Genomic DNA, 13,276 nt, shown 5'->3' with positions numbered 1-13,276 from the left:
GGGAGATGAAGTGTTGGTACAACAGACAGCAGTCAAGAAGACCGATTCTCGATTTGCCCCACAGCCACTACAAGTCACAGCAATAAAAGGGACTATGGTGACTGCCGAAAATGAAGAGCGAGAAATAACCCGGAACAGTTCACAGTTCAAGCTAGCAGCGACAAATGGAAGTGAGAGACTTCAGCCCCCAGATCCCGAACCGATTCCACAAGATCCTCGAGATACACAATGGACGCCTACAAGATTCTCGCTTCGTCGAGGAGCGGAGAGAACAGAGAGGCCAGAAGACGACCCAGGAGAAGCTGCCAGCAGCCGGCCGCAACGAGCCGTGAAGAAACCAGCACGCCTGGTTGAAGAATGTTGACAACGTTGTAAGTACATTTGTCCTGGGGTCATGTCACAGTGCTCGTGTCTCCTTAAGAGACCGACGCTGTGTCACGTGGGTAGCGTCACGTGACGGGGAACTTAAGAGGGGGGGGAACGTTTAGTCAGTTAATGTTGTGCAAGCGAATAAAGCAGACGTATGCACAATCTCGGCGTGTCTGTCCTCCTTTCAACAGCCCATCCGGGCCTAACAGAGCATGCAGTGTGCGCAGTGTGTTTCCGTGTTGACTGAGCTGGCAGAGGCATTGGAGTAGTCTGCTTTCACTTTCTGCCGCTATCATCAGGAGGCAGACTTCAAAAGCCCTATCTAACGCAGAGCGTGCGATGTGCGCAGTCTGTTTCTGTGTTGACTGATCTGGCAGAGGCATTGGAGCAGTCTGCTTTCATTTTCTACCCCTATCATCAGGAGGCACTATCTAACACGGAATGCGCAGTGTGTTTCCGTGGGCTCAAGGTGTGGCTGACTGCAGCGTGAGGGTCATTTTTCGCTTCCACATCCAAGACTGCGCTGCTGATCTTGCATCACATAAGAAGGTACTGTGCTAATTATGCGTGGATTGCATAGTGGGAAACGTATGGGCTTGGAGGCATACCCGTGGGGGTGCCAGAAGAAGAAAACGGCACCACTCTAATGAGTTTTTCAAAATCTGGCGCTGTGCTTGGTACGCCCGACTTGGAGAAGCAGGGTAAAACTCTTGATGTCAAGACCCCACTGTTAACTGACCAAAATCAAGGTCTCGAGCGGCCCTCTATCTCCCTCGGTAACTTCAGCTTCCATCTGGATTCCGTGTAAAGGAATCTGCTCCCTCAGTCACACGGACCAAGAAGATTTGTTAGATTGCACCAGACGATAATTTTTTATCTGACGTTTCAATTTTGACTGCTATTATTTCCTCCAAACTGGCCAAGAGGGTCCGCCTTTCTCTGGGTGCTTGCCCCCAATTCCATCATGGCAGCCCCAGCTGCTAGGGGCATACTTGAGGATGTTCACCTGTACAAACCTATAAGGAACCCAAAGTTATTGGCCGTTTCCCAGATTGAAGACCCTGAAGATCTCGACTCAGACTCTCAGGTTTCCCCCCAACCAAGTAGAGGCGCAAAGGTTTTTTTATCAGCCGGGCCCTAACTCACCACGCTGTTCCTCCTCTACATCATATGACGTACCCATTTCACCACTTAACAGACCATAATTCTGTTTTGTCTCCCTCCCATGCCCCTTCTGTTGGCCAGGAAGTGACCGTAGTAGATGCATTCTCCTTGCCTGTCCTCTCGAGGATTCTTGATTCTATGAACAGGGGCCATGACCTCACCCTCTATGAACTGCGTGAGGTCTGTTCGACCTTGAAAGGCTTATGTCAGAAAGTCAACTACATTGAAGGCTTGATTACTGCCTTGGGAATGTCTCAAGTAATTAGTGATATATGGGGAGGTGGGTCTGATCATTCTGTGCCTATTGCTTGGCGGACATCCTTTGTCGAACAACCCATTGATTGTAGGCTGGGGGCAGAATTGGTAGCTATCTGAAAACATCCCACCGTCGACTCATGAGGGGGCAGGGCCATCGTCTCCAGACGGCAGAGTTCCCACGCCCTTGTGTCTAATGGTGAGCCTCCTGACAATGGCCATGAAACTGGCAGAGTGGGGTGGTTAGTGTTCCCCTGGCACCGGTGGGGGATCATCTGCCTTCACACAAACAAGGGGCTAAAAGGAAAAATAAAAGCCTAAAAATTTGAAAAAAAACAAATACCCAGAGTAAAACAAGCTCTTTGAAATTCTTGCACTCAATTAAAGCCCAGAGGTTTTCACTGAGGACTGTGATACATCGGGTATGTCTGTAGTTACAGGAACTGCCCCTTCTATCTCAGGTAATTTGAAGGCATTGTCAAGGGTAACGACTCCTTGGCTGTGATTGGCCTCTGCTTATACACCCTCCTAGTAAGAGCAATTCACTAATTACGGCTTATTTGAAACCTAAACTTAAAAGACACCCCTGTTGATTCCTTGGACTTAACTTCAGTCTCTCCTCAGCAGGATTTGAAGATGACATTCAAGACTCCTCTGTCTTGCCAAAATCGGATTCCTCCGTTGAGGCACCTATTACGACAAGAGGACAGGAGAGGCTGGTATGTAACCCTTCCACCTTACTGCCCCCGCTGGCCTTGCAGCCGTCAGCACTTACCTTTATTCCATCTGCCTTAGAGCCATAGGTGGCAGCGGGGGAATTTATACATTTCACTACTATGGAAGAAAGGAGGAGGATTACTTTAATGCCCCCCTAGCCCTCTGATTAATCATCTCCCTAGGGCCCCCTTACCGCTGAAGGAGGCCGCCAGAGTTTCCGATGAACAGGTGGATTTGCCTGGGCAAGGGGTGCACTTAGGCGACGATTTATTTTATTTGTGCCTGAAACGTACCTTTTAAGGTCAAGGAGTTCTATCCCCTAAATCGCCAATACATTTTAGCACTCTTTAAAGAAATTCCTAACTTTCAATTATTAACATCGAAAGATGGCGCTAGAATTTTCTTCCTTGACTCAAGACTGGTGGACATGGTAAAGGTGGGATTTTATTCTCAGCTAATCAAAATCTTGTGGCTGAATCATTAACTCTTCTAAACTTGGGTTATTCGCTAACCGAGGACTGGGTGGATGTAATACCTAGAGACACCACTGGAGGTGGAGGTGGTGGGCTCATTTGTAATCCTCGTGAACCTCTGATTATTAATGTAAAATAAGACTTGTCAAATAAAAAAGGTAGAGGTACTGCCCATCCTGAGAAGCGTGCTGTGGCCTGTAATTGGTCACATATTATACACACGCAGCACTAGCAAAACCCTACCTCAAGGGGTTCAAATTGAATTAACCCCATTAGATTCCTTTGCAGGAACATGCGCAGGTTTAACCACCTCTGCAGCAATTATGTAATTTGAGCATCTGCAGATTTTATTTGTTTACAGGAAACATTTATGCTAGACACCCCTCTTGTAGGTGGCTTTTCCATCTGTTATGAACCAGCTAGAAAAGGTCTTAGAGGAAGGCCCTCCTGGCTCAAAAGTTGAAAGTGTGTCTTTAGGTCGTCCTGACATTTTGGGTATCAAAACAACTTGGTGGGACTCGCACAAATCTGACAGGAGGTCTTTAATAGTGTTGGATGTCTATTATAATCCTGTTGCGACATCTATGGTGGATTTTGGGTTGGCTATTACTAAGGTTATTCAATCCCACTGTGTACCTAATAACACAGGCCTTGTCATCATGGGAGATTTTAATTCTGAATGCTTAGATGGCCAATGGTATGAGCTGGGTGCTACTCGTCAGTTGTCTATGCTAGCAAGAGAGAGAGGGGTGCTTTTTCGCTCTCTCTTTGATTCATGCGATCTGAAACTTCTCAATGGCAACATTAAGGGTGACACACCACCAATTTATACATGGTAGAATGGTACCCATAGTTCCATCCTGGATTATGTACTTTCAACTAGCAACTTGTTCTTTACTGGTACTTAATAGTTCATGTAGTGATCACTCACAGTTACTATATCTTCTGGGTGATGCTGGTATACCAGTCCTTCGGTCACATGTGTTGGAGCCAATTGAAGTTAGACTTGGAGATCATGCCCTTATATGGCGGCCGAAGCTGGGGATCCGCTTTACTTCTATGCTGTCTCAAGACTTTTTGGAAGCATGGGTGTAGGAAGTGGGGGGGGGGACAGGAGGCACAAATACCCCCCCACAATTCTAAGCTGGGGGGATATAATGCTATTTATCCCCCCCCCCAACAATCAGAGGTGAGGGAAAGCAGGGGTTTAATTTTTTCTCCAAGTGACGTGACGAAGCAGCAGGGCAGCATTAAGTAAAATCAGGGCTGGACTGTAAGTGAACATCCAGGCCAGCCTGGGTGGTTCGCTCATCGTCCTACTGCCTGCCTGGTGCACAGCACAATTATTTTCCACCCGGGCTCGAGATGCCTTTACATTTCAGATACAATGCACACATATATTGTGTAAAGTGGCATCTATGGTCCACACAAGGGGGTGTACAAAGGGGGTCGGGAGGGTGCACACATGGGTGTGTGTGTGTGTGTGTGTGTGTGTGTGTGTCTCATTTTGATTATAATGGGGAATGAGGAACACAGTGTGAGCAGCAGGGTGGCATGGGTGGTGCATACAAGGCATCTGCATAGCTAGAGAGGTAGGTCTTGTGCATAATGTCTGTATAGAATGGTAGGTACAGTGCAGGTACCTACCATTTTGAATATAATGGGGAATGAGGAACACAGTGTGAGCAGCAGGGTGGCATGGGTGGTGCACACAAGGCATCTGCATAGCTAGAGAGGTAGGTCTTGTGCATAATGTCTGTATAGAATGGTAGGTACAGTGCAGGTACATTGTGGCAGGTATTTTATATATTTGGTGTCTGCTTAAATGTAGATATATGGCCTGTAAAATATCTCAGTGGGTTGCACACTCGCTGCTGAAATCTGTGTGGGATCTGCAGGTCGCAGGCTGGAATCCCTGAAAGGACAACTCCGTCTTTTATCCTTCTGAGATGGATCAATGAGTAACAACTTCGGTTGGGTGATATTAATTGCATGTAAATGATCTGTGTGCAGTGCTTTGGAAAAACATTATATAAAAAAATACATATTTTTATATTGTGAGCAGAGTAGGGTTGGGGCATTTGATTTATGCATTGTGGTAGGTATGATGCACACATGGCGAGTGTACAAATATCAATATGGTGCACTTTGTGTGCACACAGTGGTAGTTGGGTATTAGGCACATAAGGTATACACAAAGGGGTATACATGGTTCACACTTTGCAGAGCAGTTGATGTGCTGCAAACAATGTGTGCAGAGAGCTGAGTATGTTGCATGCACGCTGCTTTCAGAGAAGTTGGTGTGCTGCTGTATAGTGTATGTACAGACTGGTCGATGTGAGGAATGGTAGGTACACATGATAATTGTTCAGAGATCTCTATGTACCAATCAAATAGCATCCGGCAGAGGTGAGCACTGTTCTCAATAAGGAGTATGAATCGTACACAAGGTGTTTGTAGAGCAGGGGGGATTAAGGCATATATGGTTTGTGCTGTGAAATAGGTATGTGCACCTGATCTAGATAGCGCAGATGATACAGCGTGTGTAGAACTGTAGTTGTGGTGCATAAAGGGGGGAGGTTGTACCAGTGTGTGCAGAGCGATAAGCTTTATGAGCACATGTGTGACCAGTAGTTGGTATGGTGCACACATTCTGTGTGCAGACATTTTGGAATGGTGCACACACAATGTGTGAAGCCGTAAATATGGCACTGAACTGGACACTGCAGCCCCTTTAATGAGCAACAATTACCCTGGAGATGGATGGGGATGCAGACTTTATTCATACATCAATAATAGAGACCACTCAGGTAGTTGGCAAAAGGAAGACTGTTTTAATATCAAGTATCTAAAAAAGGGAGCATAACGAACATCAACAAACTCGCTCGATCCTCTTACTCAAACACTCTTTGTAAAAACTGAGATCTTATAAGCAACACTCGTCATTAATGACGTTAACCTACGTGTGTACTAACGTTATCCTAAGTGGCAAACTACAAAAACCTATGTGCATGGGTGATTGGCTCTGGGTGAACATCTAAGTGTATGATCCATACTATTCTAAAAAAGTGTGACTATGTGATTGGTTACTTAACATTAGATGGGGCAACTAAGCCCACCCCTTAAAATGACCACTATGAACGTCACTAAATACACAACATCCCATTGGTTTACACAACTATAGGACCCCTAATTACATGGTCCTCTACAATTGGTTGGCACTCTAACCTCTGTCAGTACTTTTCCACCTACGTCTAGCAGCATGCAGGCTGGCCATCCAGGTGCTGGTGAGGTCATTTTAACATTAACTTCTCACCAATTAGCATATCAATCTATCATCACCTCAGTGATCTACTGTCAATTAGGCCTTTGAAGCTCGGCCTTGGGAATGTTCTTAGCTCTGAGAAATGTAGGTAGTGAGAAGCACAGTCTGCCTTCGTGCGTAGGTGTGACCATTTTGTATCGTTCAACTTCATGCTTCCATGTGACTGGAGACCATGGAATCGAGGCTTTTTGTGCATTTAATACTATTTTTTAATAAATCTCTGATGTGACGTCTACCTTGTTATGTTCATACCTTCTGAACATGAGTTTTGTTCTTTTACACGATTTTGTATCCAATGTCAGATCACTAGTTTGATAAGACCTTGGCTTCTTGGCTCGTCCAGCCTCATCTGCTGAGATTCACTTTGTAATTCAATTTCCTTTTTTAACTGTGACACACTAGAAATTAGGCCTTCTTGCTACTGACCAGCACTGCTATAATGCGTAGAGGAAACATCCAACTTTCACTTGTCCATATATATATATATATATATATATATATATATATATATATATATATATATATATATATATATATATATATATTCAAAACGAAAGGAAAAAGTAATTCCACTTTTCCAGCGAGGAGGGCACTCAAAACTGTCAGGACGTCAAAGATGGTTTTTAAAATAAATCCAAAATTCGCCAACAAGATTTCTTATGCCATATCCAGTTTATATATTGGCACTTGCTGAAATCTATTCACTACAAAGCCAGCCTTAAGGTTACTTTGTCTACTTGCATGTCTGTTGCATCTATACACGTGTAAAATGACTCAGTGTCTTCATCTGTTTCTGTGGCATAACCTTCTTCACCTTGATCTCAAGATGTCACTTATCCTTGATACTTTCTTGAGGCCTTATAGAATATCTTTATTCTCTGGTCTCTGCATCTCTTCTAAGTCTATGTCTCTGCGGCATCTAACAACTTTCCTGAACTCTTGAAAATCTGCAAATAGCTGGCCAATCCTGCTGCAGTCTCGACCTCTCCTGTCCCTTCCCAGGCCCTCTACATGGCACTGGCTTCTCACTTCATCTCTAAAATTCAGGACATTCTGTCCTCACTCTCCTCCCATCCCCTCCCTCCCTTTACTCCCTGCTCTTCCTCTGGCCCTTCTGCGGCCACCTCTCCTCACTCCTTCTCTGCCTTTCCCCTGTTCTCCGCAGACAAGGTTTCTAGACAAGTCCGATCTATGAAAGTCTCGTCGAAACAGGGTCCCCTGTTCCTCCAAAACTATCAAGGACCACATCGACTCCCTGGCTCCTGCACTGGCTGATTTCTGCAATCACTCCTTCGCCACTGGAGTCTTCCCACCCCCCCTGAAGCACTCCCTTGTGCACCCTCTTCTTAAGAAACCCTCTGCCGACCCCTCCTACCCGGCTAACTATCGCCCAATCTCCATCACTCCCTTCCTGAGCAAGCTCCACACTTAATCTGTTGGTTGTCTTCATGATCATTCTGGCTTCAGAGCTGCCAGAAGCATGGAAACTGCTCTCCTGAACATCCGTGAAGACCTGCTCTCCAACGTTGACGCCAACGCCCCAAGCGTCCTCATCCTGCTTGATCTCTCTTCTGCCTTTGACACTGTCAACCATGCCATCCTGCTCAACCGTCTCCGTGAGAACCTGGGTATCACTGGTCAGGCTCTGGTGTGGCTGACTTCTTTCCTTTCTGACCGACCCTCCCAGGTCCAACTTGGGTCCTTCCTCTCTGCTATCTTTTTCTCTACCTGTGGTGTCCCCCAGCGGTCTAACCTCTCTCCCTGCCTGTTCAACCAATACCTGGCACTCCTTGCCCACCGCATCGCCGCTCTCTGCCCCAACTTTCAGTGCTATGCGGATGACACCCAGCTCATCTTCAGGCTACCCTCGGCCTCCTCCATTCCTTCCCTCATCTCTGACTGTCTGTATGCTATCCAGGAGTTGTGTGCCGCCAATGACCTCTGCCTTAATGCCAGTAAGACTGAGATTCTCCCCATCGGCACACCTGCTCCCTCCTTTCCTGCAGCTCTCTGGCCAGCCTCTCTTGGCCCTCTTCCTGCTCCCAGCTGCAAGGCAAAAAACCTCGAGGTCATCTTCGACTCCACACTCTCCTTCTCCACTCACATCTCTGACGTCTCTAAGAAGTCACACTACCAGCTGCACCTCCTCAGAGGTATTCTTCCTTTCCTCTCCTTCCCCCAGATGCTCACTGTCTCCAGAGCTCTGGTTCTCTCTAGGCTGGACTATTGCAACAGCCTCTTTCTAAATCTGCCTGCTTCTACTCTCCGCCCTCTGCAATTTATCAAGAACAGGACTGCGAGACTTGTCCTTGGCCTCAAGCCCAGGGATCGTATCTCTCCAGGACTGAAATCTCTGCAATGTCTCCCAATGGCTGCGAGGATTAAGTTCAAAACCCTCTGCATCATCCACAAGGCCTTCTGGGGCCCGGGGCCTCAATACCTTCAACTGTCTCTCCCTAAAAATCTTCCTTCTCGAGCTCTCTGCTCATTCGCCTCCAACTCCCTCAAGGTCAGTCGCTTCTCCAAGCAGCGAGTTGGTGGTAGATCACTTTCTTCAGCTGGTGCCTCCCTGCCTCTCTTAAACTTGAGGAGAACCATCTCTGGTTCCGGAAGCACCTCAAACCTTTCTCTTTGCTTCTGCTTTTTCCCCTCCTCTCCTCTGCTGACCTCCTGGCTGTAACCGGAACTGCACTGGCTACGTGGACATCCTCTGATCTCGGGCCCTGCCCCCCCCGCCAGTGTCACACACCTGCACTGCCCTCCCGGCAACCCCTGCACTTGGGGACTGTTTCTGTATCGCTACAGTCCCCCCTACCAGCACTTGACACCTGATGTCTGCACTTACCCATGCACTTGCCACATGCTGGCCGTTTCTTACTTACTGTTTATCTATTCCCTTGTACCGCACTGTCCCTGCCCCCTTCCCACGCACTTGCGTGATCTGAATGACACCTGGCCTAGTAGGATCGCTGTCTGTCCTCCTTCTGTGCCCCTCCCTTGTCGCTTCGCGCCTTGAAACACTTGTGTGTAGGCGCGTTATAAATGTCATATCATATCAAGTACGTCATCTCAGCTTTATGTGAAGTTTACTGGCGATGGTTATTGACGTTACCATTCGTCCTTGCTGTTTATTGGCTTTGCTTCTTCAGGGATTTCATTCAAATGGTCATCGCATTGTCTTGTATGTAGGTATGGTTTTCTCAATGGGTACCTTGCCTCCTAGATTCTCTTGGGCATTGGTACTTTCACTGCTACTGCATAGAGTCCATACTCTTAGTTGATTCAACTGTTCTGTGTATGTCACATACTCTGGTTTCCAACATACAGGTAAAAGGGGCGGAACGGTTGAGGTGGGGGTACTTGGCTCCTCCTCTACAGCATGTATAGGGTGCGTTCAGATTGTATGGTTGTGTAGTGCCCTCACGGTGTGTGTACATGGAGAAAAAATTAACAAGTGCCATAAAAAAGTAACAGTAACACCTGTTTTTTGTGGAGCTACGAAGGCTTCGGCACTTGGCTGGCCTTGTCTTATGTTGGTTTGAATATGGGTCGATTTGTATCTGTAACCCAGTCCCCAAGTGTTCCCCCCCCCCCAGATTTTATGTATCTCCTACGCCCCTGATTGGAAGGAGCCTTTTCCAGATGGCTCCGGAGTATTTTGGTCCACACATGCAGGACCAACTCCGAGGGCTAATTTCATTGAAAAGACTAACGGGGGATTCTGTAGCTCTGTATCGCACTCGCAAATTTGACAAAATTAAGACGTGATATCCGAAAGGCTAATAAACTTGGCAGTTTTGCTGGTACGACAATAAAAAAGCTAAAGCAAGTGTGTAGCAACTAGTTGAAAGGCTATAGGCATGCACTGCTCCAAAAAGATGCAGAATCCATGCTACTTGCACTTGGGTCTAGAGATTAGGTGCACTTTTGGAAGCTAATAATAGGGGATTCTGTTCAAACCTCCCTGCAATTGTAGCCAATTGCAGGCTGCCGTTTGAAGACTTACTTCAGAAATGTGTACGCTGCCCAGCCCCGGGTGGTGGCAGACACTATGATGGGTGTTGCCTCACCTAAGGATACCCTCTCCTGGGAAATCTTGGATATTGATAAGGAGGGGATTCTTGCCAGCATTAAAAGGGCAACATCCTCTAACGCCCGAGGTCCAGATGGCCTTTCGAATTTAACTTTAAAATCCGCTCCCCAATTGTGGTCGGAGGTCCTGCTTTTATGGTTTCAGAACATCTTAGTGACCCATCACTTTCCTCATACTTGGGAGGCTATAGTTGTTATGATTTTCAAAAAGGGAGATAGCTTGGACCCTTCGAATTATCGTCCCATTTCCCTGTTGGACGCCCCTTACAAAATCTTGTCACGCTTTTTTCTGCCAGCGCTTGAACCCTGGGCTGAGCACTCCGGTACACTGGACTTAAATCATTCAGGGTTTCAGAAGGTCACAGGTACCGCTTTGATTGCCTACTGATACAGCTATTATCTAATCAGGCAGTCCAGACGAAATGCAGTTTATATTTGGCCTTTCTCGATATCTCTACGGCCTTTGACTGCGTTGATTGCTGTAGGTTATGGGAGATGCTAAGGGCATGGGGTTGCCCGAAGCCAGGGGTCAGATTTTGGCGCATATGTATCTAGATATTAAATTGAAAATCAGGCTCGACCAAAGAGACTTGTACTTTGGCTGGATCTACACAGAACTTGGTCTTTGCCAGGTTGCGGTTTAGCCCCTTTTTCTATTTAATCTCTATATCCTTGGTATATGGGTGGCTTTAGCTGGTATTTTAGTTAACCCACCATAGGCTGGGTTGTTTGAAGCTACACTACCTCCTATATGCGGATGAACTTGTTTTGATGGATTACACTGCAATGGGCCTCCAGAGATCACTGAAAGCAGTGAGTGATTACTTCAGGGACCTCGGCTGGGACATTAACGTTCCTAAATCAAAGTTTCTCGTCATAAATCGACGTAAGATTATCTCTCGTAGGACTCATTTCTGATGGTATAATCAATGCAAAGCGAATGGAGGTGGTGAGCTAATTTAGATATCTTGGGGTTTTGCTTAAAGCCAAAAGGTCCTTGGCTCTGGCTAACAAGGCTCTTAAGCTTAAAGCGATTTCGGCAGCTACCCAGCTTTGGGCTCTTGACATGAAGTACAAGCGCTTTTCCCTACTCCCGGCTGTGAAAATGTATAACCAAAGTTTGGTCCTCAAGCTGATCTATGGGACCGAAGTACGGGACAAAGGTTTGGTTTAGCCTCAACTTGAGTCCTTTATTTGAAAGCGAGTGCTGTCACTCCCTATGGGTACTCCATTCACAGCTGTTCGACATATCCTGGGCCTCGTATCTCTAAAGTTAAAGGTTTTTTGGTGCAAAGTTCTTATACTGAGAAGTATTTGGTTTCCTCCTTCTTTTACTCTTTTTGAGCAATTGAATGTTCTTTTTAAACAAAAGGAGATTGTGGCACCTTGAATGTATGAATGGTGTTATAAGCGTTTTGAAGGATAATGGTATTTTGAATGAGGAACCAGAGCTCATGCCCGCCAATGTTAAGAAGACATTGCACGAAAAAGGGCTGGATAGCCAATAGACATGGTCTTTAGCCTTACAAAATCTTTGAGTACTAATTATTATTTTGCATCTTCCTCACTCTTGTCTGCATTACTGTGGCATTTGAGGCCATGCCTGTTATATTATAGTATCAACTTTACACATGAGGCTGTATATCACCTATGGTGAAGATAACATGAATATAGCAAACTAAGTAGCATTTATGGGGCATTTGAGGTTGCTCTTGATATATGATCACAGCAATCACACGGGAGGATGCACATATGTTGTCTTATACTATGCATAACAGGCATTCACGGAATAGAATTACTGTATGAGACATCAACTGACATTGGATGACATTATTGGGCATAGGAGGCTGCACATAGCACATGATCGAAGCAACTGGAAATATACAGTTGTAAGTTACATATTCTGACTATAGGTGGGTAGTAAGGCTATAACAGGGTAAAAGATGGACATAGCCACGGACAGAGCTACATTTGCCATATTGTATTATCGCAGCAACTGTAAATGTGGAACTTTACTAACTGCTTAATACCTATGTGACTATTTATGACTTGTACATTTATGTATTTTCTTTTACACTTGTGAACCACGTCTGATGATGTCACTGGGACTAAATGGCAACTGACGGCCCTAGGGTCAAAGGTCACATGCCATCACTTCCTGTGATGTCATCATACATGTAATGTCACTTCAGGTACCCCTGGCATTTTGGTGAATTGCCATCCCTGCTAAAAGGGCAGCAAAGCACAGAAAGACCATCATAGTTGCTGTATCCGTCATAAAAAGTGTTTTTCTACCCAGTGCGTCTAATGTACTACTTTGTCTCATGAAGATGTAGATTGTGGTTACACTGAAGAGTAAAATTGGAAAATTGACATTTCTTGCTCACTGCTGGCATGCCATCTGGAAGATGCTTTCAAAACAGATTGTAAGTCAATTGGCAACAGATTTCAGGAAAGAGGGTACCCAAAACATCTTATTAGGCAAACCTCTGAATCCATGCAAAAGGTTGAAAGACCGAGACTACTTCAAACTAAGACAAAAGTTGATCAAATAACGTATCCGAAATTCGTGAAGTTTAGCACCAAATACTCACAAGATAGCAAATTTTTGTATCAGATTTTGAACAAACATTTGTCAGTCCAGAAAAAGTAGACACCCCTCAATGATGGAGGCAATGTACTTTGTTGGCCGAAGACCAATCGCCTCATGTGTTTAGTATTAGAAATACATCACCATAAGCTTGGCTAAAGTGCAGCCATTTTGAAGTGATTGAAATCGCCATTTTGTTTTCTAACGTTTGCCTCTTGCTTTCTGTTAAAACTGCTTTGCTGAAAACGTATTCTGCTCCACTAGTACATTATTGTTCATGCATAAAGCAAG

Source organism: Ambystoma mexicanum, chromosome 9 (assembly GCF_040938575.1).
Source record: "Ambystoma mexicanum isolate Mex_15411 chromosome 9, UKY_AmexF1_1, whole genome shotgun sequence".
NCBI classification, from domain to species: Eukaryota; Metazoa; Chordata; class Amphibia; order Caudata; family Ambystomatidae; genus Ambystoma; species Ambystoma mexicanum.
Note: the sequence above shows the minus strand (reverse complement) of the source record.